Below are 26,012 nucleotides of genomic sequence, written 5' to 3'. Positions count from 1 at the left end.
CTTTAAACCTTTCCCAATTACAGTTGGATTGATCATACTTTTGAAATATAAGATATGAAAATAAAATAAGAAAAAATACTATAGGAACAGTGCATCATGAAAAGATTGACTTAACACATAATAAAACCAAAAAACAAAGGTAGCTTACAATTTCAAAACACTGAAAACATGACTTATAGGCAAACAATAAGAACACTGAATATAAAATAAACTAGCACCCACCCTCAACTCAGCACTGTTGGGGAAATGAAATGACATAAGTAGGCTGACAACTGTCTGGTTAAGCTAAGAAGGGAAGTGCAGCCCAGTCAGCAGGAGGGGTTCAAAAATTTGAAGGAAGGTCAGTGATGATGCTCACAGGACTCTATGAGCAGCTCTGGTCTAGGTGTAACATAATATTCCATATTGCAATTGTAAAGCCAGATGACCTGTTAATCCACACCACTGAAAGTTCAAAAAGAACAAGATAATAAAGGTAAATTTTCAAAAACTAAAGGAAAGAGGGAGAGCGGATATCAAACAAGAGGCAATGGTAATCTCGTACAGACAAAACAGCCTCTAATGAAATTCAGAATGAAGAGAAGTCTAGTACATGGAAGACCTAGAGAAAAGGGAGGAATAGTGGTGAAAAATAAATATATATAAAATGGGTACAGCTATGGTAGAAGAAGAAGTGGTGAATAAAATAGAAGACAGAACATTAGTGAGAAAGGACCAAAGTCAAAAATCCTGGAGAGCCTATCAGAGTATATGTTAAAAAGATCTAGGCGTTTTCACTTGGCAAAAAAGAAGGCATAAGGTCATGGTAGTTGGAGTATCTTGAATTGAATATTTTGAAGATTATTGCCCTTAGATAAGAAACCAGTATTCTTGAAAAAAAGATTTCCAGGAAAGGACATGGAGAAAACGTTGTCAGATAGATTTGCATTGTACAATTCATTGTACGGTAAGATTTATTACACAAACCAGCATACAGAGCAAAAACCACATTTGAATAATAGGATGATTAATTAGAAAAAAATGCACAAAGGATCTGAAAGAAGCACATAGGATAGGGGTCTTGCAAGTCCTAAAAACAGATATGACTTGAAGGTATAAAAGAGGAAGGAACAGCAAGATTGGATACAAGAGACTGGAATATCTGTAGCTCAGTGTGAATGTCTCACAAAGAAGTACCGTCTCAAAAAATATGGAGTCAGTAGCTCAGTTACAATAGGTAGGTATAACAGCTGAAAAAAAAATAGTGTCTGTTTAACACATGATGCTATTTTGAGATACATTGACATTATTTAAGAAATGCTTGGATGAAGACATACTCTTCAAAATGTCAATGTCCACATAGAAGGTGCCCATGAGGAAATTACATAGACATTCATGTAACTTGCATCAAGTGATTATTACAGCACACCCTAAATGTTCTAAAGAATATAAATATGTAACATGTATTGAAATTTTCAGGTTAAGGAAGACAGACGTTCCAAGGTAAAGTTGTTATACTCACTAATCATGACATTGGAGAATGGCAATGTGCTACATGTTGATTAGCATTTACAAATAAAAATATTACTATACTCTGCACACATGACAATAATGAGCCTGTAAACCAATAAAATTATCAAATGCGGAAAAGAAATGGGGCAGCCACAAATGTAAAGGGGTGTATTATTAAAGATGTGTATAAGTGTGCCATATTGGACAGCAGGTTTATGATCTGAGAATTAAGCATGTTTCAGACTTGAGTTCAATAGAAGTGCAGACAATGACTGGCCAAATAAAATCCTGAAATACAAATGATTTTGTGTGGAAAAAATAAGAAAGAATTGACAAATAGATTAAGTAGGTGGAGAGCGTCAATCAAGTTTAGATCAGAGGCAAATGTGCATCAACAGCAAACTGAATAGGGGAATGTGCTGTTTGGATTGGTGTTAGGAGTCTGTTGAATAATGGGTTTGTAAAGGCATTTGCATCTAGATGATGACTTTACAATCTTTTGAAAGTAGAATTTGATTCGAAAGGAGAAAGGAAGACTAATAGGGTGTGGGAGTATACATAGAACAGAAAACAATTTCCTTTTGTGACATAACAGAATTCCCCAACCATACCTGAACTCACACTTAATACCTGAGCTTGTAAAATGTAATGAAATAAGATCACTAGTCTTGAGTCTTTATGCAAATGAGAGGCTGTAACAAATTATCATCTATTACAAAAGCCTATGTTGTCAGCCAATAGTTTGGTTACCTGTAGCGGGGCCACTTTAAAGCACTTGCACCACATGTTACCAAGAATAGCTGCTTTCTTGAATTTGTACCCCTTCCAAAATACAATTGTAACATTAGTGGCAAAGGCAGAAGAAACAGAGACTGAAGCATAAGTATTAAAAGTACGTACAGTACCATATTATGGAACCAATACAGCAACAGGCTTATATAACACACACAATCACAAGACCTATCAAGCCTGATTCAACCCAAGACAGGCCTGTAAAAAATCCTAAGTCATACCAAACTTGCACCTGCCATAAACATCCTCAGTAAAAGTAACAAACTCTATCTTCAAACAATAGATAAACCCAACCCCTGCACCTCTACACAACATGCAAAGTTAAACACAGAAAGCACATCCAGAGATATAAACCTCTTAATTTATATGGATGTGATAAACCCTCCATAGTTGCATCATTGCTAAAGGGAGTCAGTATAAATGAAACTATAGCATGAAAACATGGAATAGACAGTTGTTGCTCAAAAATATATTCCTGGAAGGCTTGATCATCAATCTGCACATCAAGTGCCTTAGGTGCCAACTGCACCCTCATAAACTAATAATAGAAAGGCAATGACCTCTCCAGAAGATAAAGAGAGCTATGATAAAGTCTCCAACTGTACAAGAAAGACACTGGACTTTTGATTAACTAAAAGAAAGAGATCTTAACAGTATACAGTGGAACCTCAGTTCACGAATGCCTCTGAACACGTACAAATCGGGTTACGACCAAAATACTTTTGCATCTATTCATGACTACACACTCGGTTGACGAACAAGCCAGTTTCCCTTCCAGTTTGTACGCGCCGATGATTTCTACACATGTTCAGTCTCTCCCTGTACTGTACGTTGTTCTCCCTCAAAACTGAAACATCCTCTCATCCCAGCTTCCTCCTGTGGTATAGTGGGTCCACAGCTCCCGTCAAAAGGCCAGTTTTAATAAATAATCACCGCACTCGCGGCTTAGTGAGGGGGCATGGGGTGGGTGGCCAAAGCGGTTCCTAAGGATTTCGTGATGTGGGCGTACACAGGTGAGAAGTGGTCCGCATCCATAATTGTTCCCAGGAGCTGTTGATTGCCACGACTACCACGCCTTTTCATAAATAGAAGTGCAACTTGGCTACAGGGAAAAAGAAGAGAACAGGAAAGAACGGGAGGTTGCAGGAGAAGGCAGGAAGCAGGAGGAAAAAGTCGGTGCAGGAGAGAGAGAGAAAGAGCGCAAGAGAGAGAGAGAGAGCGAGCAAGCGCACAAGAGAGAAAGAAAGAGAGCAAGCGAGTGCAGGCTCGTGTGCAGCTAAGAGTGAGCAAGCTGCTGAGCAGGGAGCCTGGGTGTTTGTCTCAGTGTTATTCAATCTTTTTACATTTAGCTTACTATCACACTGTACATTCTATGGTATAATTAACTATTTTTGTGCTTAAAAATCTTTAAAGAAAATATATTTACATACAGTTTGTACGGTCTGGAATGGATTAGATGTATTTACATACAATCCTATGGGGGAAATTACTTTGGGTCACGACCAAATCGGGTTACGACCAGAGTTTTGGAACGAATTATGGTCGTGACCCGAGGCTCCATTGTATAAGGCACCATAGTTAAAATTCAGTGCTGGTACTATTGAGCATAAAGATTAAAATCCAGCCTTTTAAGAATAAGTAAATAACAACATGAGATTTTAGTTAACAGAAATTCATCAGAAATGTTGTTGCATCATACCCAAGAAGACTCCAAGCTGTAATTGTGTTAAAGGAGCTTCAATGTAGTACTGAGTAAAAGGTCTGAATACTTGCATCAATGTGATACTTCCATTTTTTTACTGTTAATAAATTTGCAAAAATTCCCAAAATTTATTTTTGCTTTGTCATTCTGGGGTACTGACTGTTGCTTGATGTGGGGAATTTTTTTTTTAATTTTAGTGTAATGCAGAAACATGGCAAAATACGAAAAAAATGGGGTCTGAATATTTTCTGAACTCAGTGTATTTAATAAACATGAAGTTTTCTGATTTTCAGGAAAAACAATAACTGCAGCATATTTGGAGCTGGGCAAAGTATAGAGAAGTGAATTGAGTTACATGCAAATTCAAAATGGTGTATAATGGCCTATAGAAAGCAACCTTGGAAAATCAATTAGGGATTACCTTAATGCATCATTCTTATCTTCTCAAGCAATGCACAGAAGCAATTAAATAGGGTAATGTATTGTTCTGCTATTTTGTAACAAGTAAGAAAATGTATACATGGTATAATATTCAGGTGTGTTCATAGACTTAGTTGGCTGGTTTGAAAGTTGAAACATTTTCAAATTTTCTGGTCATTCCATCAAAGAGTTTGTTATCACAGTTTTGTTTATTACATATTTTTTTAACAGTGGGTCATTTTCAGTACTAACAATAATAACAGAATGAAATTACAGTGTACACACAATATATTTTTAATACTATATTACATTATTGCTTTCATAGCCAGCAGATTCCAACTCAAGTGATGAAAAGATCCATGTTTTATTGTTAGTTATTGTTGGATATGGTGGGATTTTGGCTAATATTGTAGTTCAAATTTCTTTAAACATAACATTTTTCAAAAAAAAGTATCAGATGGAGATTTAAAATCTGTGCTGAAGTCTCAATCTACATTTGTTAGCTCTGAACATAATATATAGTTGATCATTGTGGAGCTTTGCTGATAAATTACAGTATAAGAGAAATACTGAATCATTATAAACTTTAGATAATGTAGCTGTGAGGTTGCTTTAAGTATAATGAAAATACTGAGTATACATTTAGTTACTGTAGCATTACGTGTTATTTTATACATTTCTACATAAGCTAAGTAGCTTGCTTTTTAAACAGTATTTTTATGGATATGAACATCATTTTGCTTACCTGCTATAATGTCAAGAAACAGAAGAAATATGAAGCTGTGTTGGAGGGTTATGCAAGAAGCTGTGCAGCACCAGAGACAAGTGCAGAATGGGGTGGAAGCCACACTGTTAGCATAAAATGAGACCTACCCCTGCATTCTGGTACACTATGTATAGTGATGATAATATCATTGCTACTGTATTGAATAAAGGATGCCATTATTAGTATAACTTCCTTATATGGTAACAGTAAGTCATCAAACACAACCTACACATGACCCAGTGTGCATGGCTGCAGTTGTTTTACTATTTAACATCAGGAGCAGCTGTCAAACAAATAAATGAAAAATATATGCAAGTGGAAGTTACTGCTGTCAAGGTAAATTTAAATCAATAAACTAATTCATATTAATCATGAGTTTCACATAATCGTTTTCAGTTTTAAGATAGACAAATTTACTAATAGAAATGTTTTAAACGACATATTTTAAAATTTCAAAAATGATATGACATTTCAACAAAAATGTAAATATTCTGAAAAAATGTAAATATTTCCTTAAATAATAAATGTGTCAAATTTCAACAAAATAGGTTCACTGAGACACAAGTTGTTTCATGTGGACAAACAGACAGACAAACAATCAGACATGGTTCTTAGAGTAGGTACTTTTCACATTATATGCAAACACTGTTAAATATAAATTCAGTTACATTTTGATGAGATTTTATAAAGTGCCGGATTAAATCACATCAAGAAATCTGTGGAATACTACAAAATGACACTAGCTGTGCACAAAAGTGGAATAAAGTGCATTCTTGTTGTAATAACATTTTCACATCTGAATAACTATGGGGAATAAACATTTTGCTTTGAGCCCAGAAGCACACATTACAGTATGGTGGCAACTATTTATGGTCTACAAAATTTTCAATGCTGATCCAGCACAATGCTTTGGCTTAGGTTATGCACTAAAAAGCACTAATATAAATTATGCTGCAAGAGAATTCAAGACAGAATCCAGAGCCAATCAAAAAATTGGTCAATAGAAATTTAGCACAAAATAACAAGTTGTGTAGTTGAAGCAGGAACCTTCTCAATCTCCACCAGTATGTGTGTATTATACTTACTCATCATGGCACCAGAAATTGGCCAAATGTCACTTGTTAATTAGCACGAGTAGGAATTTCACTCTTCCTTGTCTGCTTGGGAATAACAACCCTATAAACCTATTTAGGAAAACTTGGCAATTTAGCTAAGCTAAACAATTTTGATAGACTGAATTGTCTCTGTTTGTTTGTCTTATGCTTTCAGGTTCTAAGCCGAATTTTGGCTCAGTGTTGTTCAACTCCCTTATTACCTCTTTTAACCATTTCTTCCTTTCTTCTCCTGCTGAATTTATGAGAATTGCTACTTTAGTATCCAGCTTATCACCAGAAAGGTGGAATAAACCCTCGTTGACTTAGTGCAATCAAAACTGGTGCAGTTAACAGAATCTAAGTTAAACAATTACATTTTTATTCAGATGCACCAGACTTTAAATAGTTCTAATAATAAAATAATCTAAACACAGTAAGTATCTTCATTTGATGTAATTTGGTCATTCAGGTACCATTTATCTATCAGTATTTTCATCTGCCTATTCTCCAACCACAATAATCCAGTTCAAACTTGTGAAGACTTTGAACTGTCCCATAGTCCAAAGATACATGTTGCGTTAGTAATTAGGCTGACTGACACTACCAAGTAAGTGGCTTGTAGTCCTTACTCATAGCATGCAATACAGATAAAACCAAACTGAGAAAGATAACATGTTTTTGTTTAATTCCTCATAAACCAAAAGGTGTATTGTAAGGTAAAGGTATGCTTATCTGTGTTTTCCCTTCTAGACAGATTAATGTAACAAAACTGAACTATAAAACCACCTAGGTGCAATATCTGTTAAAGCAAAATATTAAACTATATCTTCCATTTTAATAACATTATAGTTTAATTACATTGATATGGATTTTGATAAGTATTCAGTCTCAATCCTGGAGGGCAACACTGTCTGCAGGTTTTAATTGCAATTATTGACTCCCCTTACAATTACTGCTTTTAAAATGAATTCTTTGCTTCAGTTGTTTCTCTGTTCTTATGCTCACCCTCCAGCAAGTGTCTTGCTCTTCTAAGTAAAGCAGAAAACCTGAATTTCATTACATGATTTTAATTCACATAAATGTGTTCTTTCAACCATGCTTTCTGTGTATGTGTGTGAATATGTGTGTATATGTTAAAATCACTCTTTTACAATTGTTAAAATAACCAATTCTTATAAGAAGAATTATTACAATGTATTAATGGAATAGCCAGGCTAATTGAATTCATATCAGGTTATTTTAATTGTAAATTGCTGTTTATGTATGGTTTAGAAATATTTAAATAATAGCAAAAAAGCTAGAAGCATATTAGGTTAAAAAAATAATTTTTTTGCATGTTAATTCATAGGTTAACTTAGATTTGAGAGTTGAACAAAAATAAACACAGAAAAATACAATCAAATTAAGCAAGATTTTTAGGAAAGGGCAACATTATTAAATTTAAAGTTAAAAAAATATGCTTTTAAATTGCATCCATATCTGATATCCCAATCTCTGTAATCATATTATAAACACCCATGATTAATATAGAGTCTGATATTAATTATGATATTCATTGTTTAAGCAATCAGAGAAGAACAATAACATCAACTAATATGGCTGTTTGTGTCACCCAGAACTATATTGTGGCAATACATAGTTGCACTATAGCTACTAAAGTAATTAACATGTGGCCTGAAGGGGAACTCTCAAGCAGTGCCTGAACCTAAATTAAACCCAAAAAGTCAGAATATATATAAAAGAAAGGTATTTATTATAACAAAAATATAATTAACTGAAGGATACAATGTTTAAGTAATAATAATGCTTACTGGCCCTTGACTGTAATTAAGTAAATGTCTACAGCGTGCAGTGGGTGGCCTGCTCACTCCTCCTGTATTTCTCCCTTGCAAGCCTCTCTTCCTCCCTCCAAGTGAATCCTTGTCAATTCTACCCCCAATTCATAGATCAACTATCATATGGAAAAAGAGATCTTTGAGACTGGTGGAAAGCCCATCTACTGTTTTCACTTTCGAGAAACAGTTAGGGAACTTCTAGGGTTATTCTGCAAAAAATCCTTCTTTAAATTGCTATGCAATTGACTGGCCACCTGTATTCGAAAATAAGTCTCCCTGCTAAAAAATAAAGTCTTGTAGGGAATTCCGGGACTTGCATCATTGACCCAGAAGTAACTATCTCTGTGTTATGATTTGAAGTGGTTAAAATTGGTTATATGAATGTTTTTAGCTCCTGTTTCAATTGTGAAGTTTCATTATGGGCTTTTTGTGATGTGACAATGGTTGCTGCAAAATGCAGTCCTGGGGCCTCATGTATAACGCCGTGCATAGAACTAGCACTATAACATGGCGTAAGCACAAAAGCCGAAATGTGTTTACGCACAGAAAAATCCAGATGCAGGAATCTGTGCGTACTCCAACTTCCAAAAAAATAAGTCACATATCAAAGTCGTCGTGAAAAGCCGAGTTGTAAGCCCACTGTCTGAGTGTCATATGAAAGCTTATTAGGGTACAGAGAAAAAAGGCACACAGTGAGGAAAAAGCACGAAATGTCAACTTCAATCTCGACATTTCCACTTTAATCATGTAGTTTATTTTGTCATTAAAGTAGAACATCATAAACTTCATCTTAAAATCGTTTAATCAACCAGTTTCTCAAATCACACATAATTAAAGTAGCACGTTAAATGCTTTGTTTTGTATTTGATCTTCTATGTGCTCTGTGTGTGTGAATCGCTACTTGATTTTTAAACCGGCTCTCTTCCTCCAACTGGACACAGAATCCATTACATTCGTAATATTACAGTTCTCTGAATAACTAAAATACGGAGATGTATACGTGATATCATTTTCATGATGATAGGAGTTAAAGCACGTTATTAAACATGTGTTTCACTTCGATGAAATAATTTATTGCAGCAGTATATTGCAGCAGTATTTAACTTTTGCCGAAATTTGTCGCTGTGTTTTTAGCTGTGTTGTTATTTTCTCTTTCTGTTTTATATTCAATATATATTGGCGTAGCCATCACTGCAGTCAGTGCTTTTCTTTCCCCAAGTAACCTGATCGCCATACAATCAGCTCTGTAATAACGTTAAGCCATCTGTAAGCTTAGCGCCGATTCTTCAAAACGTTTAAAGAACATTGAAATATCTTCGTAGTACATGTTTAATTATTCTATCCTTAACGACACTCCCAGTAAAGAATATAGATTATTTAAATGAAGTTAAAGTTTTATTTGTATAATTTAATAAACATATTTTGCTGAATTTCACCTTATAAATGATATTGTTTCTGTTTCTGAACCGCGAGGTCCGTACAGGAAAGGCTTTAAAACATTTTGCAGTGGCTGAAACAGCGTGTCCTTGAAGCTGTATACCGATAATTCCCTTTCCGATCAGCTGCTGCTGTGATTCACACTCAGATACAGTGATATAAATACCCTGAGTGGTGCAGTGAGAGAAATATTGAAAAAGATGATCCGCTGTGGCAACTCCTAACAAGAGGAGCTGAAAGAAGAAGAAGAAGAAGTGAGAGTAACAACGCTAAAGCAGTTATGGTATTTGGAATACTATGGCTATTCCCTCTACCATTATATTGTTACAAGTTAATTACAATCAGATGCATTACACTAATAAACAATATGCGGTTAGTTTCGGTGTATTTATAAAGCTGCGTCAGGAAAATAAGGTGTAACCACACAGGAACAGTAGCACTGCTTTGACGCTGGGTGCCGCCAGTCTACAAAACCGAGCGGAGAACTTGCGTACGACAAGGTATGAGGTACCGTGGAAAAGTGCGTGGATTTCCGCCAAGTGTAGGTTTTATACGTCGCGATTTGAACGTGGAAAAGTTCTTACGCAACGTTTCTGTGCGTACGCACCGTTTATACATGAGGCCCCTGGAGGTTGTACAATTATATTGTCATCACAGCACTTCTGTAAAGATCGATGTGATAGATGCATCAACATTCAAGTTTGCGGATAACAGAAACACTTTATGCATATATATACTGTATATATATATGGTAGTTCTACTTAGATTTCCTGGTTCATGACTTTTAGCTTTGGTTTCTCTTTTGATTCTTGGCTTACAATTATTGACCAGATGAAAGATAGGCTTAATTGTTAGTTATGACTTCTGGCTTGTTTAATGCTTCCTCCCTTATTCACTTCCATTCTATTTGTTTGCCTTTCCTATTGTGAGGCATAACACTTTAAGGGCTCAATTCACAGTACTAAGGCATCGATCCTATACTTGATGGTAGCCTGCTGTCACTGGCACAGTTAAGAATAGCATGGGCAAGATATGGTCTGAATTCTTTCCAGTACTATAGCAATTATAGCCCCTGCCAGGTCCATCTTTCCACATCAGCTGTCAAATTCAGCCATCACAGCAACTGTCTTCTTAATAAAAGTTTGCTGTATGTAATCCAGTTGTGACTTAAAGTAGTAAAAGATTGTTCTGCCTGTTTCTAAATTGCTTACTGTTTAGAGGTAATGAGCACTGAATAGGAATGGATGGGACACCATTTTATCCTAGTGCAGTGTGATGATGCATATTAGGGGTCCATGGCAGCATGCAGTTTTTCTTTTAAACCGTGCATCTCATGCTTTGCAGGTGCACGCCTTGAGCATGGGAAAGGTGCTATATAAATAAAATGAATTATTATTATTAGTTCAGTGGTGGCAGGGTGTTCCGTATGGGGGTGAGTTGATAGTTTGATTAGCTCAGCTGTTCTGCATTGGTACTCAGTGGGTCATAAGTAGAACATCACACACACAGGGTTTATGGAGAGCCTGAGGGTGAGACAGAAGAAAAAATGAGAAGGAGAAAGTAATGAAGAAAGGAAGAGAGTATAGAGGTTGAAAGAAAGGCCTGGATAAGGAACAGAAGAGAGTCAGGATTGTGACTGAGCTGGTGCTTCTGTGGAGAGGTAGCAGGTAGTCAGGAATAAAGTCCCCAGCAGATCAGTGGCACTCTGGGGTAGGGTCACTTGGGCTTAGGATTCAGAGCAGCAGGACCAACCGACTGCTCCAAGCCACCATTCCTCAGTGCCAGCAAGAAAATGGAGCAGGGCTGGCGTGGTAAAGATGCCGAAAAACGACAGCAGGGACACAAGCCAGATAAAGGGTTAACTGTACTTGTCAGAGAACGTCTGCTGTTACTGAGGAGACTGAAAAGGGTGAGGAGAGGTTGGTTTTAGAAGGAGGCACAGAGGCTCATCAGTGACTTTAAGGGATAGATTCTGACTTAGTATTAACCTTGGATTGTAACCTATTTATTGAGGCATCTTTCTTTTGATTTTTAATTTATTTCATGGATTTTTAACCTTCAGAAGTGTGCTGATTGTATGGAGAATTATTTATTGATGTAATTATTGGAAGATTTTGCACTGCACTGCACTATTTCTACTTTCACTGAATAAATAGCATTTTTGCACATTTGCACCTGCTTTTTCCCCTGTTATATTTCCTCAATGACCAGTCAATTCTCGGTGTACAGCTATCAATGTCTCAGGTTCAATGATGAAATGCCAACTGCAGGCAACCTGGACCTTGTATGCACATACAAACTCATTTGCAGATTGCAAAGAACCTCATAGAAAATATATTTTGAGTAAGACTGAAAATCATACAAAAGGGACAGAACTGTGAAACTGAGCCCAGGAGTCCAATTAAATAATGGCTTTTCTATAATTCACCAATCTTTTAGACAACTATACTCAGACTATACAGACAGCTACACTCTTATATCTACCTACACCTTCACTCCATATCAATGGAATTTGATTTGCTCATGTTATTCTGATATTTGAAACAACAAATATATCTTTTTAACATGATGCCTTTGGGTGTCAATACAAAAGTATTTACAATCAAAAGGTAGTTGATTCATATAATGTTCACTTTTTACTAATGAATGAATGAATGTTGAGTATGCACTTGCCTTCTGTGTTGTGTTTGCCTGGCACTGGCAGTTCAGAGATAGAAGAAGGTCTCTGCCTGATGAACACCAATGTAGTTGTGCAGTACTGATTTGGACCGAAGCTAAATTCCAAGTTACAACAGATTGTGTGTGAAAATAATTCAGTCTGTTGCCAGCATAGTTGTGCAACTCAGCATTTCTCATACCAGTTGCCATGCAATTCTCTAGGAAAATCTCAGTGTGTCAATGCGAACACAACACTGTGGTTAAGCGCTTGGACACTGTGCACCTGCTACAACATGTGTAGTATTTCAGTGACCAATTTATAAAAAGCCAGCAAAGTTCAATGGGGGTGTGTTAGTCAAAAATGAACTTCCATGCAGCCAACGCTCTTCCACATCTTCCTTTAAAATCAATGCTTGGCACTTCAGGCAGAGCTGCTATAACATTATAAGTCACATGCATTCACCAATGGCTGGCAAGCACTGTAGAGCCACATGGCAGACAGTCGTACAAATTATTGATTGTACCTCATCTATTTTGTTAGTATTTGCTAGTTTATGTTTCTTTGTTTCAATTTTAAGGAGGTTGTGATTGTGCACCTGCATACATAATGAAGTCACTGTAGTCTCATGATTTTTTTCAGATAATGCTACGTCTTGCATGTCGTGAGGAAATACTAAAAGCTGTCAGAGAGTGTATGTGCTTTTCATTCTGGGTTTGAATCTCTGTTTTTTTTTGTTCTATGTATATTACAAGAGGTTGTTACTAATCAGAATTTTTAGCCATTATTTTTATGTGGTTACTAGCATTTAACGCTTTTACCCATTATTACTGCATTACCGTAATAACAGATTATTAAATTTTCAGACTGCCAACGTCACCATTATTGCAGCCTGAACAGTCATCTTCAACCAGGCTTTTCTTCTACTCAAGTCTATTTAGAAAAGAAAAACTAGGAATAATTTAGAGAAGTCAAAAAATGCTTGATCCAATAATTAACTGATGATCTGTCTCACAAAGTGTAAAGCAATTACATCTGCTTCCAGCTAGAGCATGTGGCTTGCAAGATACAAAATAAACAAAATACAAGACTAAGCACCATATTGTTAACATGCTGGAACTGTGTTAAGAATAAAATCTAAGTAAGGAGAAAACACATGCACAGCAGTCAGCGGGATCTGTCTGGCATGTCTGGTGCTGTATTAAAATGGCAGTCATTGCAGCTTCAATACATTTACCACAACTGCCATTTCCAGTTGATTAGACCGTGGCATTGACCAAAGCATTACTGTTACTGGTGCTTCCGTGACACTCACTAGTACATTTATAGGAAAACTGTTAGATGTAAACTCCTTTACCTGTATGTGACATATAAATTAATAAAGATATTTCTGAACTGATAACATATTATCTGTGTCATTCTCTCCTCTTCTGTTTGTCTGTCCCATCCGAACAACATTCCTCCCAACCCTGTCAAATATATTTATGTCTCAAGTGCAAACCCATCAATGCACTGACGGGTCTACAAATATTCATGACGAATAGGTGGAGTCCCTATGACAATTTCATGTCCGAACTCTGACCTACTTTGAAATGGCCTTACCAGTTTTGCAGCTCTTCACTGCCAGGCAGTTTGCTGCTACATACCATAACAACCTGAAACTGGGATAACCTCTGAGTATCTACTTTAGTGTAGTGATTGGGGAATTAGTGAGGGTAGAATAACCTCCTGATAAATCATTTTAAAGCAAGGACTGATATCTACCCTGTGAACTCCCTTTTTAATTTAAAACATATCAAACTGACAAACCTTGAACTGAATAGATCTAACCTACTTAGTTTTTCCTCATAATTTGGTCTCCATGGGCTGGTTAGCTCTTTCCTGGACTTTCATTCATGGTGTCGTTTCGCACTTTAGTGACACATGACTGCAAATTATACTCCACATACATGTGTTAACCAGTTACAAAGAACCACCAACAATATGCTATGTAACTCAACACCCTATTAGTATTCTTAATCACTTCTGTACAATTCCTGGTTGTGGACAGGAAAAAGTCTAACTCATTTCTTAACTTTCTCCTAAGGGGTTCTTGTGAAGTGTTTGATTACTGCAAAACCTTTAATTTTCTTCTGAATTCTGCCAAGGACAATATATAATGTCTTTGCAGGGCATTTACCAGTTCATCTAGTTTATTGTCATCTATAAACTTAAATTTGATAGTGGTTAAGTCAACCCAGTATCTCCAGTACAGAAGCTCTGTAATGCAGCACAGCTCCGGCAAATGTCATGATCACAGTCACTCGCTCACTCATGCACATATTCATTCAAATTTATTTTGAGTAAGCACATCTTATACATGTGTGTATACCAACACATACAGGAAGAGAGTATGCACACCCCACAAAAAAGGATTATTGCACAAAGATTCAGTCCCACTTTCACTTGCCACTGAAGCATTTTATCACTAAAGAGTGTGTGGCCATACTGCTTAATGAAAGCTACAGAATAAAAAATATAATTCCATATGTGTTTCAGTATAGAAACACAACAGCAGGATTAATTAACATCACAGCAGGCCACAACAAAATGTCACATAGTACTGCCTCAGAGCATTTGATTCCCAAGTTTAATTCTAGGTTGGGGTGCTCTGCCTGTGCAGATAACATGCTTGCAATAGGTCTCTGTCTTTTTCCACAAGCTATTTCTCTAAATGTCTATTGTCAGGGTGTCAATGCACATACAGTATAATGAAATGAAGTCTAGTTTGAGCACATGGTCTTATGTTATTTCCATTGTTAGCAGCAAACCCACTAGTGTCAAATTGAAAAGGCACAAATGAAAAATGGCCACTGATTTTCAGCTTCTCAAAGGGAAAACAAAAAAAAAAATAAACTCTCCTTACAAATTAGCAAAACTCTTTGTCAGCAAACATGTGTAAAAGGAGTAAAAAATGTTTTTTTCAAGGGTGAAAAATAAATTGTGGTTCTTCATGTTTAATTATTTTTTGTATATGTTGACTTTCTTTTTATTTTTAATTGAACAAGGAACTTTACTATTTTTTTCCTCTCACTTTACAGGACAGGCATCAACAGGTTACGCTCCAGAGCCTGCATATTTAGTTACATTTTTAACTTCACTCATTATAATTAATTCCACAGCCGCTTTCACGCAGTGGTTAAAAGGACCATATACCGTATCTGATCACATGATCATTATTGTTCCAACTAAATGAAGATATAGGAGCTTTACAGCATGTCTTGTGCATCTATGTTTCTTTTTAATTCTAACATAACAGAAATTTTGCCACATTCTAAATGAATGGCATTAAGCACTAAAATTAAATACTTAAAATATACTCCAGAAATAGTTTTTTTTTTTTTTGTTTTGTTTTGCTGTACTATCTTTTTTCTTTGTCAAGTTACCAGGATGTTTTACACAGTTCCATTGTTCATGATGATTTAATTTGGACAGCTCCCTATAGTCCATCTGTCTTTGTAATATATAATTAACAACATACTGAGAAATTAAATGTATAATTCATTAACATGAAAAAACACTTTCTCACAATGAGTCACGGAGTGGAATCATGCAGTTCAATCCAAACTGTACAGAGCAGAAATGACAAAAAGCAAGAAAAGACTGGAGTTCTCCTAGCACTGCAATGCAGCCTTACTGATAGTGACACACAGTGTGATAAAGTGTGGATTGATGGTCCCAGCTTACAGAAGGCTGCCGCATACGCTTGAACAAAAAATTCTAACCAGAAGGTTGTAAATTCTCCTAAACATTTATTGCTTGTGTTGCCTACGCAGTATATTGTTTAGATTTAAATAAGTCTTCTGTTGTATGGAAATTTTGAATTATTATTCCACCTCCATGTTGATCACATTTATTTTTGGTGTTGCAAGTACTGACTAAGCATTTTTAAAGATCACTGCAGATACTTTGTGTTTAATACACTCATTTATTCTTTCCTTCCTTCAGTTGATTTTATTAAGTTTATCATCTTTTTTTTTTTTGCTGTTTAGGGTGTGTAGCACTTGGCATAGTGTTTACAGTGGCTATCTCACAGCTCTTTAGACCTACACTCAAAATTCAGTGACACGCTCTGTGCAGTCTGTATATTCTTTCTGTGAGTTATTTCCTGGGCACTCTGATTCTCCATCCACATCTAAAAGACAACTTTGTGGAGTGCTTGGCAAGTCCAAATTGAGTGAGCATGGATGTGAAGGACTGAGTTGGACCTGACTTGGTCATATTGCTACCAGGAACACTGTGACCCTGGATTTAAGCATGCTTGATAATGGACAGATGGGTGCTTAGCAGATAATATTGTAATATCAGCTAGTCGGAATATATGGAAGCTTGTGAGAAATTATTTAGACTGTCCTTAAAATATGGAATATTTCACACTTCTCAATACTAGTAAGCACTCTTAATAAAGGTTTAGTTGGTATTAACTTATAAAACACTATACTTAAGAGCTAATAAACATTATTATATTGGGATAGCTTGGTGATACAGTGCTTTGTGCTACCCTCTCATGAATTCAGTATTAGGGGTTCAAATCCCACACCTCATCATTATATGTATGGAGATTGCAAATTCTTCCCATGTTTGAAATAGTTTTTGTCTAGGAACTCCAATGGTCCTCCCATTTTCTACAAAACAGATGTTAACTTCTTTTAAACATTGCTACATGTCTAATTATTTTCCTTTGATGATGACACCTGACAGGAGTTGAAAGCTTAAGCATAAAAAATATAATTTTTTTTAAGTAAAACAATTTTTGATTTACTTTAGTTATAAATGCACTAATGAGCAAAAAAAAATTTTTTAATTAACCACAATTTTTATAGTTATATGTGACTAAATAAAATCGTGGGACAGAACAGCAAGCTTATGGCAAGACTTCCTCACCGTGATCACCAAGGCTACTCCTTCGCAAAAGTAAACAAGTAAAGTCGGCACACATATTTAACCATTCCACTCACTGAAAGAGGCAAGTGGGGGCAATTCGATGCGTCTGTCACTTGTATGCTCCAATATATCTCACTATATTCTCTCAATTGTTGTGTACGCATTAACTGGAATTGCATAACCGTTGATTACGGCAAAATTTGTTATGTAATTACATCGGTTTTGACAGATTATTGTATTGTCATCATATTGAACACATATGCAAAATTTGAAGAAATTCGCTTCGTCAAAAGTGGGCTTGAAAGCAGTTGTAAGATTTGACCCAGACAAACAAACAGAGGAGGCAAGTTACATAAAATCATTTAATAATAAAAACTATTTTAAGATACATGATTCATTTTTCACTTTGTGGATTTCCAGTTACAAATATGCAAACCACATCAGAGACCTTTGTTACTATATATATATTGTTGTTAGGGAAATGGTAAAAACTACTTTTTTCAATTAGCCTTATTTCAGTTAGGTGCATTACAGTAAAAATCAGACAATATGACAGCTGGCAATTATGAGAAGCATTTTATTTTATGTTATATATTATGGATAAATATTTTTGTACATATTTTATTTTTATGAATTTTAAGGAAATTGTATTTATTTTTATGGTCACTGAACAATATGATGACAGAATTTCATTTTGTTAATAAAACATGAACAGGTAACACCTGTAGTCTATTGTTTTATTCAAAAAATACACTTTAATATAGGACACAAAGCTTCTTCTATGTGTCTGGTTATGCAGGAGTTTAGTGTAAAACATTTTAAAAGGAAAAAAAATTCAAAAGACAGTGCAAACGTCGCTTTGGAATAGTTTTGGTATTACCGTATGGTCACGTAGGCACAATACATAGAAAAAAAGGCAGTGTGCTCCATGGTTACTCTGTCAGGTGGGCATTAGCGTATCATAATCTCTTGGACCAATAGCATGAGTTTTCCACATTCGACTTATACGACCGACATTATAAAATACTGGAAATTATATAGTAAAATCATGCCCCGACTTATCTGCAGGAGAACTTAAATGCGAGTGTATATGGTAATAGAATTCTGTGCCTCTGGGCCTAGAGCAACACTGGGCACATGAGTGAGTTCATCATATAGCTTACTTACACACATGAGGATATCTGGGTGTACACTCCACTCAGACAATGACACACTGTGAGATTTTGAATAAAGGGGACCTGAATCCATAAGGCAGCAGAGCTAACCACAGTGCCACTGACGTAGCATCATCATTTTAGCTAAATTAGCAATGCATTATAGTACTTTCCATTCCTTCCAAATGATTACATTTATACATGAAAAAAGGTAAATTTACCCTCTGTAGGGTTTGAAGTACTGCAACATCATGAGATTTAGGTATTATTTTACTCTGATGGACATTTTGCAAAAGCTGAAATTGATCAACTTCAACAAATATCTAAGGAAACACAAGACCTGATCAAAATGTTATACTACTTTAATTCAGTTACCTACATAGATTGTTAGCATGTAAAAGATTAGTGGAAAGGCTGTGGTGGCCCTATGAATTCTGTGAAGCAAAAAATGTGAACTGTGCTTATACTCAGCACCATGAACAGGCTGATTATATATGACTCATCCACTTTTCAAGCTGTCTTTTTCTCTTGCCGTGTTGTGGAAAGCAGGGGCCTCATTTATAAAAACATGCATAGGATTATCCTACATTTGAATTAAGGATTAATTTCTAAAGGTCCCTACTGATTTGTAAAATGTCTATATGCACAAATAAAGATTCCTAAATATTTGCCACTCACGGCCTATTTATACATCAAAAATCAACTTTAATTTTGTGCACAAATGAGTTGTCTGCAATCAAAAATCCTTGTCAATTAGCCAAAAAGAGTAATATAAAGGGCACAAAACTGCCGCTAAAGAGAAGGAAGTGTCAAAAAAAGTTGTCAAATGGCTTAGCCGTCTCACTCTGTTAGTGTATGTTTAATGAATGGTAGGATAAACATTAGCAGTATTGAGCTGAGCAGGTAATTTCAAGAAAAGACAGAGAAAATTGACTGCAATTTTATTAAACTTCAGAATCGTTAGAAAAGGAAATGAATTTGTAAAGGGGAAAGATTTACCATGAATGAGCTTTGAGTGTCTTGTGTTGTGGGATGGGAGCAGGTGGCAGGTTGGATTCTTGGTAAAGTGATATGGCCCAGGGGAAAATGTGCACTGGCTTGGCATTGCAGCTAAATGAAGATTCTACAGTGTTTTCAGCACTGTTATTCTTTAACAAAATTAATTACATGCTCACAGCTACTGCGGCTGAGGAAGAGTTTATTGCTGATATAAATTAGTAATAAGTGGACATTTGTTGAGATAAATTAGCTCCGCCTATGCATTTCTTTCAACAGCTGATATTACTCCAGCCTCCGAATGGTTCATAAAGGAGAACTTCCATTTGCGTGTGTGCGAATCTTTCCTGAACTCAGCTAAATGGCTTTCATAATGGAGGGATAGGTGGTGGGATGAAACTGTTTTAACATATCATACATGACCAATAGTGTTATTAACATATGCATAATTGATTACATCTATTTAATTTTGTAGTGCCTTGTCTAATTCGCACACTACTTCTGTATGGTTCTTTTATTTAAAAAAAAGGCAAAAGTATTTTCAGCAAGGTGTAAAATATGGGACAAGGGTGGATGCCCTAAATATATATTTTTAACACATTTTATGTTTTTGTAAATCACTTAGTGTCTCATACTAAAGAAAAAGAAAATAATGAAAAATGCTCAAATACAAATTCAAAAGTAAAATAACAGCTGAGGTGTTTCCTAGTATTTTTGCCAACTTTACCCTTGAAATGGCATGCATCTGGCTTCAGTGCTTTTAACGAAGTAGCCCTGCAGCACTAGTCTGTGACAGCCTGGTATTTTGTAAAATTGATTTACAGCACACAGTTACCTAAATCCATATCATGATGAAGCCATTTTAGATGATGAAAGTTTGTTTAGACTAACTCTGCTCCAAAATTTATGAAAAAGTCCCAAATTAAGAATTTTCATCTAAAGGTTCACTGGTGTTGATCTAGCATCAGTATTGCCTCGCGTGTCAGTTGTAGACTTTGGCTTTCCTGCGCATAAGAGCTTTTGGGCCAATGAACAATGGCAGTTCTGTGTGATGCTGGTCTGAAGTCCAAGGCTTTTCTTTTGTGGATTGCGATTATCAGGGCTCTTGCAAAAACAGGATCAAGGAATGATAATTATACCGGAGTCTTCTCAAGTTTTTCCCACAAGATTTCAGGAAATGGCAGCATAGGAGTAAGGATGGCATCAGCTAAGTCAATTACTGTAGTGTTTTCTGTTACACAGAAAAATTACATACAGTATGTAAATACATCCTTATTTCTCTTGGCACCAGAGTGTTGGCTGGACAGGTATCATCCATGTATTCTGTTACTACAACCACTACTGCTAATAGATGTGATTACTGTATATAGATAACAATTATTTTGTAACTAGTATTGTATGGAGCATCTTTTTTTTAAATGTTCTCTCATGAGTCATCATGTGTTCATTAGGTGGCTGTATATAGTTCTGTGTCTGTTAGTCATCATTTTAGTTCTGTTCTGGCAGTGAGACAATAAACATTTTTATAATTTCTGTTGCTCAGCTGAATTATTGAATCTAGATACTGTAATTGAATTGTTCTCTTTTTAAAAGTTATGATACCTTGAACATTAACACTATTCAAGTGACAAAGAGCAAATTTTCCATATATTTGCCTCCATATATCTATAAAAAGAGCACTGCCCTGTTTATTGGTTTGGTCTTGGTCACTTGTGAAGTCACTATGTAGCCTGTCAACTTCTGCTAACCATATTACATAAAGTTGGTGCTTACAATGTGTATAAATGTATGATTTTTAAAACATATGGTTAGGTGTGAAAGAAAAACACTTTTTGAACTGTACTGGTGGAACCCAGCTCCTGAAAAACAAATCATTAACAAAAAAGTGAATTTTCTAAAACTAGATATGCTGTTACTTCAGTACCAGTTCTGTGAAAAAAAGCCTGACAAGCTGTATTGAGCTACAGTGTGTTTTTTTTAAATTATTATTAGTAATATATAGCATTTATTCCTTGTTACAATATGTTAAAGAGTCCAACTATTTGCTCACATGGTTAAAATAAAATCACCTGTCTTCCCTCTAGTGGTCAGACTATGGGGTCACTTGTAAGATCTTTAGTAATACTTGCAGCCTTTCTGAGGCAGGGAATGTTACTCTGTATGACACAAACAAAAAAGGAGCTATATATAACTGTTATTCATGTGAAGGCTGTAGGATTCTCTGTACTGCTTTGTGGTCTTGTTCTGATCAGATTTCCATCTGGATGCAATGCCGCCAGTGGCGATGGACTCCACCCTGCATGTGTAAAAATTTGGTGATCACAAATGGGGATATTCAGGCTTTTGTTAGATGTATGAGAAAGAAAAGACACTCCTGAACCTATGTTAAGACAGTAAAAATGTGCTGTGTCCACTTCAGGCTGAAGTTAAGGTGGCTCCTATAATTTCAAAGCTGTTAACTTTCTTCACAACATACCTATTAATGTACAAGGCAGTACGGTTTGAATGCTGGTTTCTGAAATCCATGACTATTTCAATCTGTTCCTTGGTTTTACCTATGCTAAAAAGAGATTGTTGTCCTGAATTATCACTTTGTCAGATGAGAAATCTCTTCTCTGCATTGTCTAATTTTTGATAGTCAGGCCTATGTTGTTGGTGTCATCAGCAAAGTTAATGTTGGAGTTGGACCCATGTCTCCCACAAAGCCATAAATGAACAAGAAGTACAGTTTAGTACCAAGCACACTATCCTGTGGTACAGGATGTCTATTCTGAATGCTATTTTATACTACCCAACCACTGAAAAATGCATTACAGAAAATCCATCTCTTGGAACAATATTCGACTTATACGACCAACATTATAAAATACCAGAATCTATATAGTAAAATCAAGCGGGTGAACTTAAACGCAAGTATATACGGTAATCACATCTAGCCAATATTATGATGATATGCTACAGTGCTTGCGGCAGTCAACCAGGGAAAACCAGCAAAGTAAGCTTTCAAGCTTCTCCACCACACTGTGTGGGTTGCCAAGGATGTTCTGCAAAAATGTGTCTAAAGAGATGCCACCTGCACCCTACTCCTTAGATCTGGTGTGTGTGGCTAACACCTGTAGCCAAACTGAAGGGCTCTCTCTGTGGGATGTGCCATACCATTGATAAAGATGTTAAATCAACTTGTGCACATTATAACAAAATGTAGAAGTTTTCAGAATTATATTGAAGAATAAAACTTCCTGGGTTTTACTTGTTTATTTTGTAATGGGTAAAGCTTACATTTTCTGAGCCCCTTTCATATACTGAAGTAGCGTTAGTGCATGTGGCTGAAAAACCAGTTAGAAAATGCAGTTTTTATACATGGTACTGTTCTGATTAGAAACAAAATGCTAAAGGTGGGTAAATTTGTTGTCTATGCCGCATTGTGATTCCTACCAAAAAACAATGTATGGCATGTAAATTAGTCCCCTCAAAAACAAGAAAGCTCAGTAGTGCTGTTTTAGAGTCATGAATAAAAATATTTTTTTTACATAATAAAATGAAGCAATATCAGCTTCTAAAAAAACTGAGTGTGTTCCTGCATTACACTTTCAGTAGGAAAATCAATACATCGCTTATTTCACTACTAGGGCAGCAGGGTCAGAAGTTATGTTTTTCTAATTTTGTTGTGAAAAATCATAATTTCATTCACTATAATCTTCAATAGGAATGTGTGCAAGGTGAACAATTCCAAATTCAAAATCTTAATAGATAGATATCATTTAGTCAACATTATATTAGATCAGATTTTTTACATATAATTTGTTCAAGTTACCAGATATACAAACAGTTTTATATCAATCCAAATTCAGAAAGTTCCACTGTTTACACTTAAAACTCACAAATTTATAAACTCACAAAGTTCACACATATATTAAAATAAGGTACTCTATGATCTATTACGTAAAAGTTTAGGAAGACATGTTATCATGTCAGACTTGCGGGAAGGATGTGGTTTCTACAATATGTCAGGCTTATGAAAACCTTGTTAGCTGCATGTGCCAGTACACAATGTGAAAGTCAGGGATATCTCAAGGGATTATGGTTGATGCCAGAAAGAAGAACTTTGCATCTTTTAAACCAAATGATATTAATAGCAGCTTTGCAATCTAGAAAAAATAAATTGCCTTTATTAATAACTGAAATACTATAAATACATATCAATATCAAATCTATATATATAGCCCATTTAAAAATAACACTGGTTGACCAAAGTGCTATACAACCAAGAAAAATCCAGTACAAAAGAAAATATGCAATACAACAATAAAATAGACAAACACAGCTCTTATAATTATAAAGAATTAAAAGCATAGGAATAGAAAAGCGCCTTAACAAGTGATTTAAAAATGGGCAAAGTGGGGGCAGCCTAACATAAAGTGGTAAGTCTGGAGGCTACAACTGCAAAGGCACACTCTCCCCTACACTTTTGTCTTGATTTAGGGACCACCAGAAGCAACTGATTAGTAGACCTGCATGACCTTGATGGAATATATAATTGTAAAAGGATGGACAGGAGCTAGACCATTTAGTACTTTATAAGGAAACAATACAATCTTAAAATCAATCCTAAAATGAATGGGGAGCCATTGCAGGGAGGCCAGCACAGGAAAAATATGCTTCCACTTACATATTTCTGTTAAAAGACGAGCCACAGCATTTTGGACTAGCTATAAAAGTGAGGCCTGGCTGACGCCAACATAAAGTGCATGAAGTAGTCAAGTTGGGAAGGAATAAAAGCATGTAAAACCCTTTCCAAATCATGAAATGATAAGAAGGGCTTCATTTTAGATAAAAGCATCATCTGAAAGACACTATCTTTAATTACTGAGTTTATTTGTTTATCTAATTTAAAATCACTATCCATTATTATACCCAGGTTTTTTTACAATGGATTTTACATAAAGTTTCAGGGAACTGAAGCCCATATGAGGGGCACCAATGATGCCACTTGGCCCCAACATTCAAGATCTCAGTTTTGTTCTCATTAAAATTTAAGATGTTTAAGACCATCCAAACTTTAACATCCTTAAAGCAGTACAATAAAAATTTTAAAGAATTCATATTACTGTGCTTCAAGGGTAAATAAATCTGCATATCATCTGCATGAAACAAGATGTCATAAAAATATCTTAAAATGGACCCTAAAGGAAGCATATACAGGGCTAAAGGGAGTGGTCCAAGAATAGAAGCCGGAGGAACTCTACAAGTAAGAGGTACTGAGGAAGAAACTAAAACACTAAAGCTAAAAAAAAAACTTCTGTCAGACAAATATGACTTAAACCACTCCAAAGCACTATCTTTAATACCTACAGAGTGGTCCAGGAGATTAGGGCAACTGACATTTAATATTAAATTAATATTAAAGTTCCCAAAAATTAGAAATTTATCAAACTGTTGCATAATCCCAGCTAGGAAATTATTGATAAAACCCTTATTATATTTAGGTGAATGATATATCACAATGCATAAAACCGGATAAATTTGATCCATCTCAAAGCTGGAATAGAAGTTCAAAGGGCAATTTCTTACAATTAAAATTTCTTTTAAAAACAGTAGCTACTCTTCTTCCTTGTCCAGTAGTTCTCGACAAGTTAAAATATGTACAATCCTGCAAAAATGGTGCTGCCTGATATAGCAGCAGCCACTCTGGCTTCCGACAGCGATGTGCAATTTACGTTGAATGTACTGTCTACTTCTATGCAGTTAAATATGAGATTGGTCTAGATTGTTGTACTTTGCTCATGGTTTACTAACTTTACTAGCCTTAGAACTCAAAACACTCCATAAACTTTGAATTTTACACGATTCAGATGTCTGCGCAGCAGAAGACTCTTACTGACTGCAGCAGGAAGCAACGGCAGCAGTGTAAGAGAACAAACAAACGTGGCCCTTGAGCAGATATCAGCACTAGACTAAAGGCCAATCCCTTCCATGCAATTCCATTGATTTTATTGTCTAATGTTTGCTCGATGGAAAAAAATAGGACTATTTGAGACTGAATTTAACTACCAAATGCAAGTTGGGAAACTGTTGTACCTTGATCTTCACTGAGGCATGGCTAAATTCTGCTGTCAGCGATAGTGCCATTTACAGTGGTGTGAAAAACTATTTGCCCCCTTCCTGATTTCTTATTCTTTTGCATGTTTGTCACAGTGGTAGCGCTGCTGCCTCGCAGTTAGGAGACCTGGGTTCGCTTCCCGGGTCCTCCCTGCGTGGAGTCTGCATGTTCTCCCCGTGTCTGCGTGGGTTTCCTCCGGGCGCTCCGGTTTCCTCCCACAATCCAAAGACATGCAGGTTAGGTGGATTGGCGATTCTAAATTGGCCCTAGTGTGTGCTTGGTGTGTGGGTGTGTTTGTGTGTGTCCTGCGGTGGATTGGCACCCTGCCCAGGATTGGTTCCTGCCTTGTGCCCTGTGTTGGCTGGGATTGGCTCCAGCAGACCCCCGTGACCCTGTATTCGGATTCAGCGGGTTAGAAAATGGATGGATGGATGTTTGTCACACAAAATGTTTCTGATCATCAAACACATTTAACCATTAGTCAAATATAACACAAGTAAACACAAAATGCAGTTTTTAAAATGATGGTTTTTATTATTTAGGGAGAAAAAAATCCAAACCTACAGGGCCTTGTGTGAAAAAGTAATTGCCCCCTTGTTAAAAAATAACCTAACTGTGGTGTATCACACCTGAGTTCAATTTCCGT

At 36.0% G+C, this 26,012-nt stretch overlaps 1 protein-coding gene across 2 annotated transcripts in view; it reads right to left on the bottom strand.

Annotated features, from left to right (window-relative positions):
- Positions 1-26,012, bottom strand: part of LOC120527272 (potassium/sodium hyperpolarization-activated cyclic nucleotide-gated channel 1) — a 346,712-nt gene that overhangs the window by 104,306 nt on the left and 216,394 nt on the right. The gene's annotated exons all lie outside the window — the stretch shown is intronic.

The sequence above is a fragment of the Polypterus senegalus genome, chromosome 4 (assembly GCF_016835505.1).
Source record: "Polypterus senegalus isolate Bchr_013 chromosome 4, ASM1683550v1, whole genome shotgun sequence".
Taxonomy (NCBI): Eukaryota; Metazoa; Chordata; class Cladistia; order Polypteriformes; family Polypteridae; genus Polypterus; species Polypterus senegalus.
This window is presented reverse-complemented; position numbering and strand designations above follow the sequence as displayed.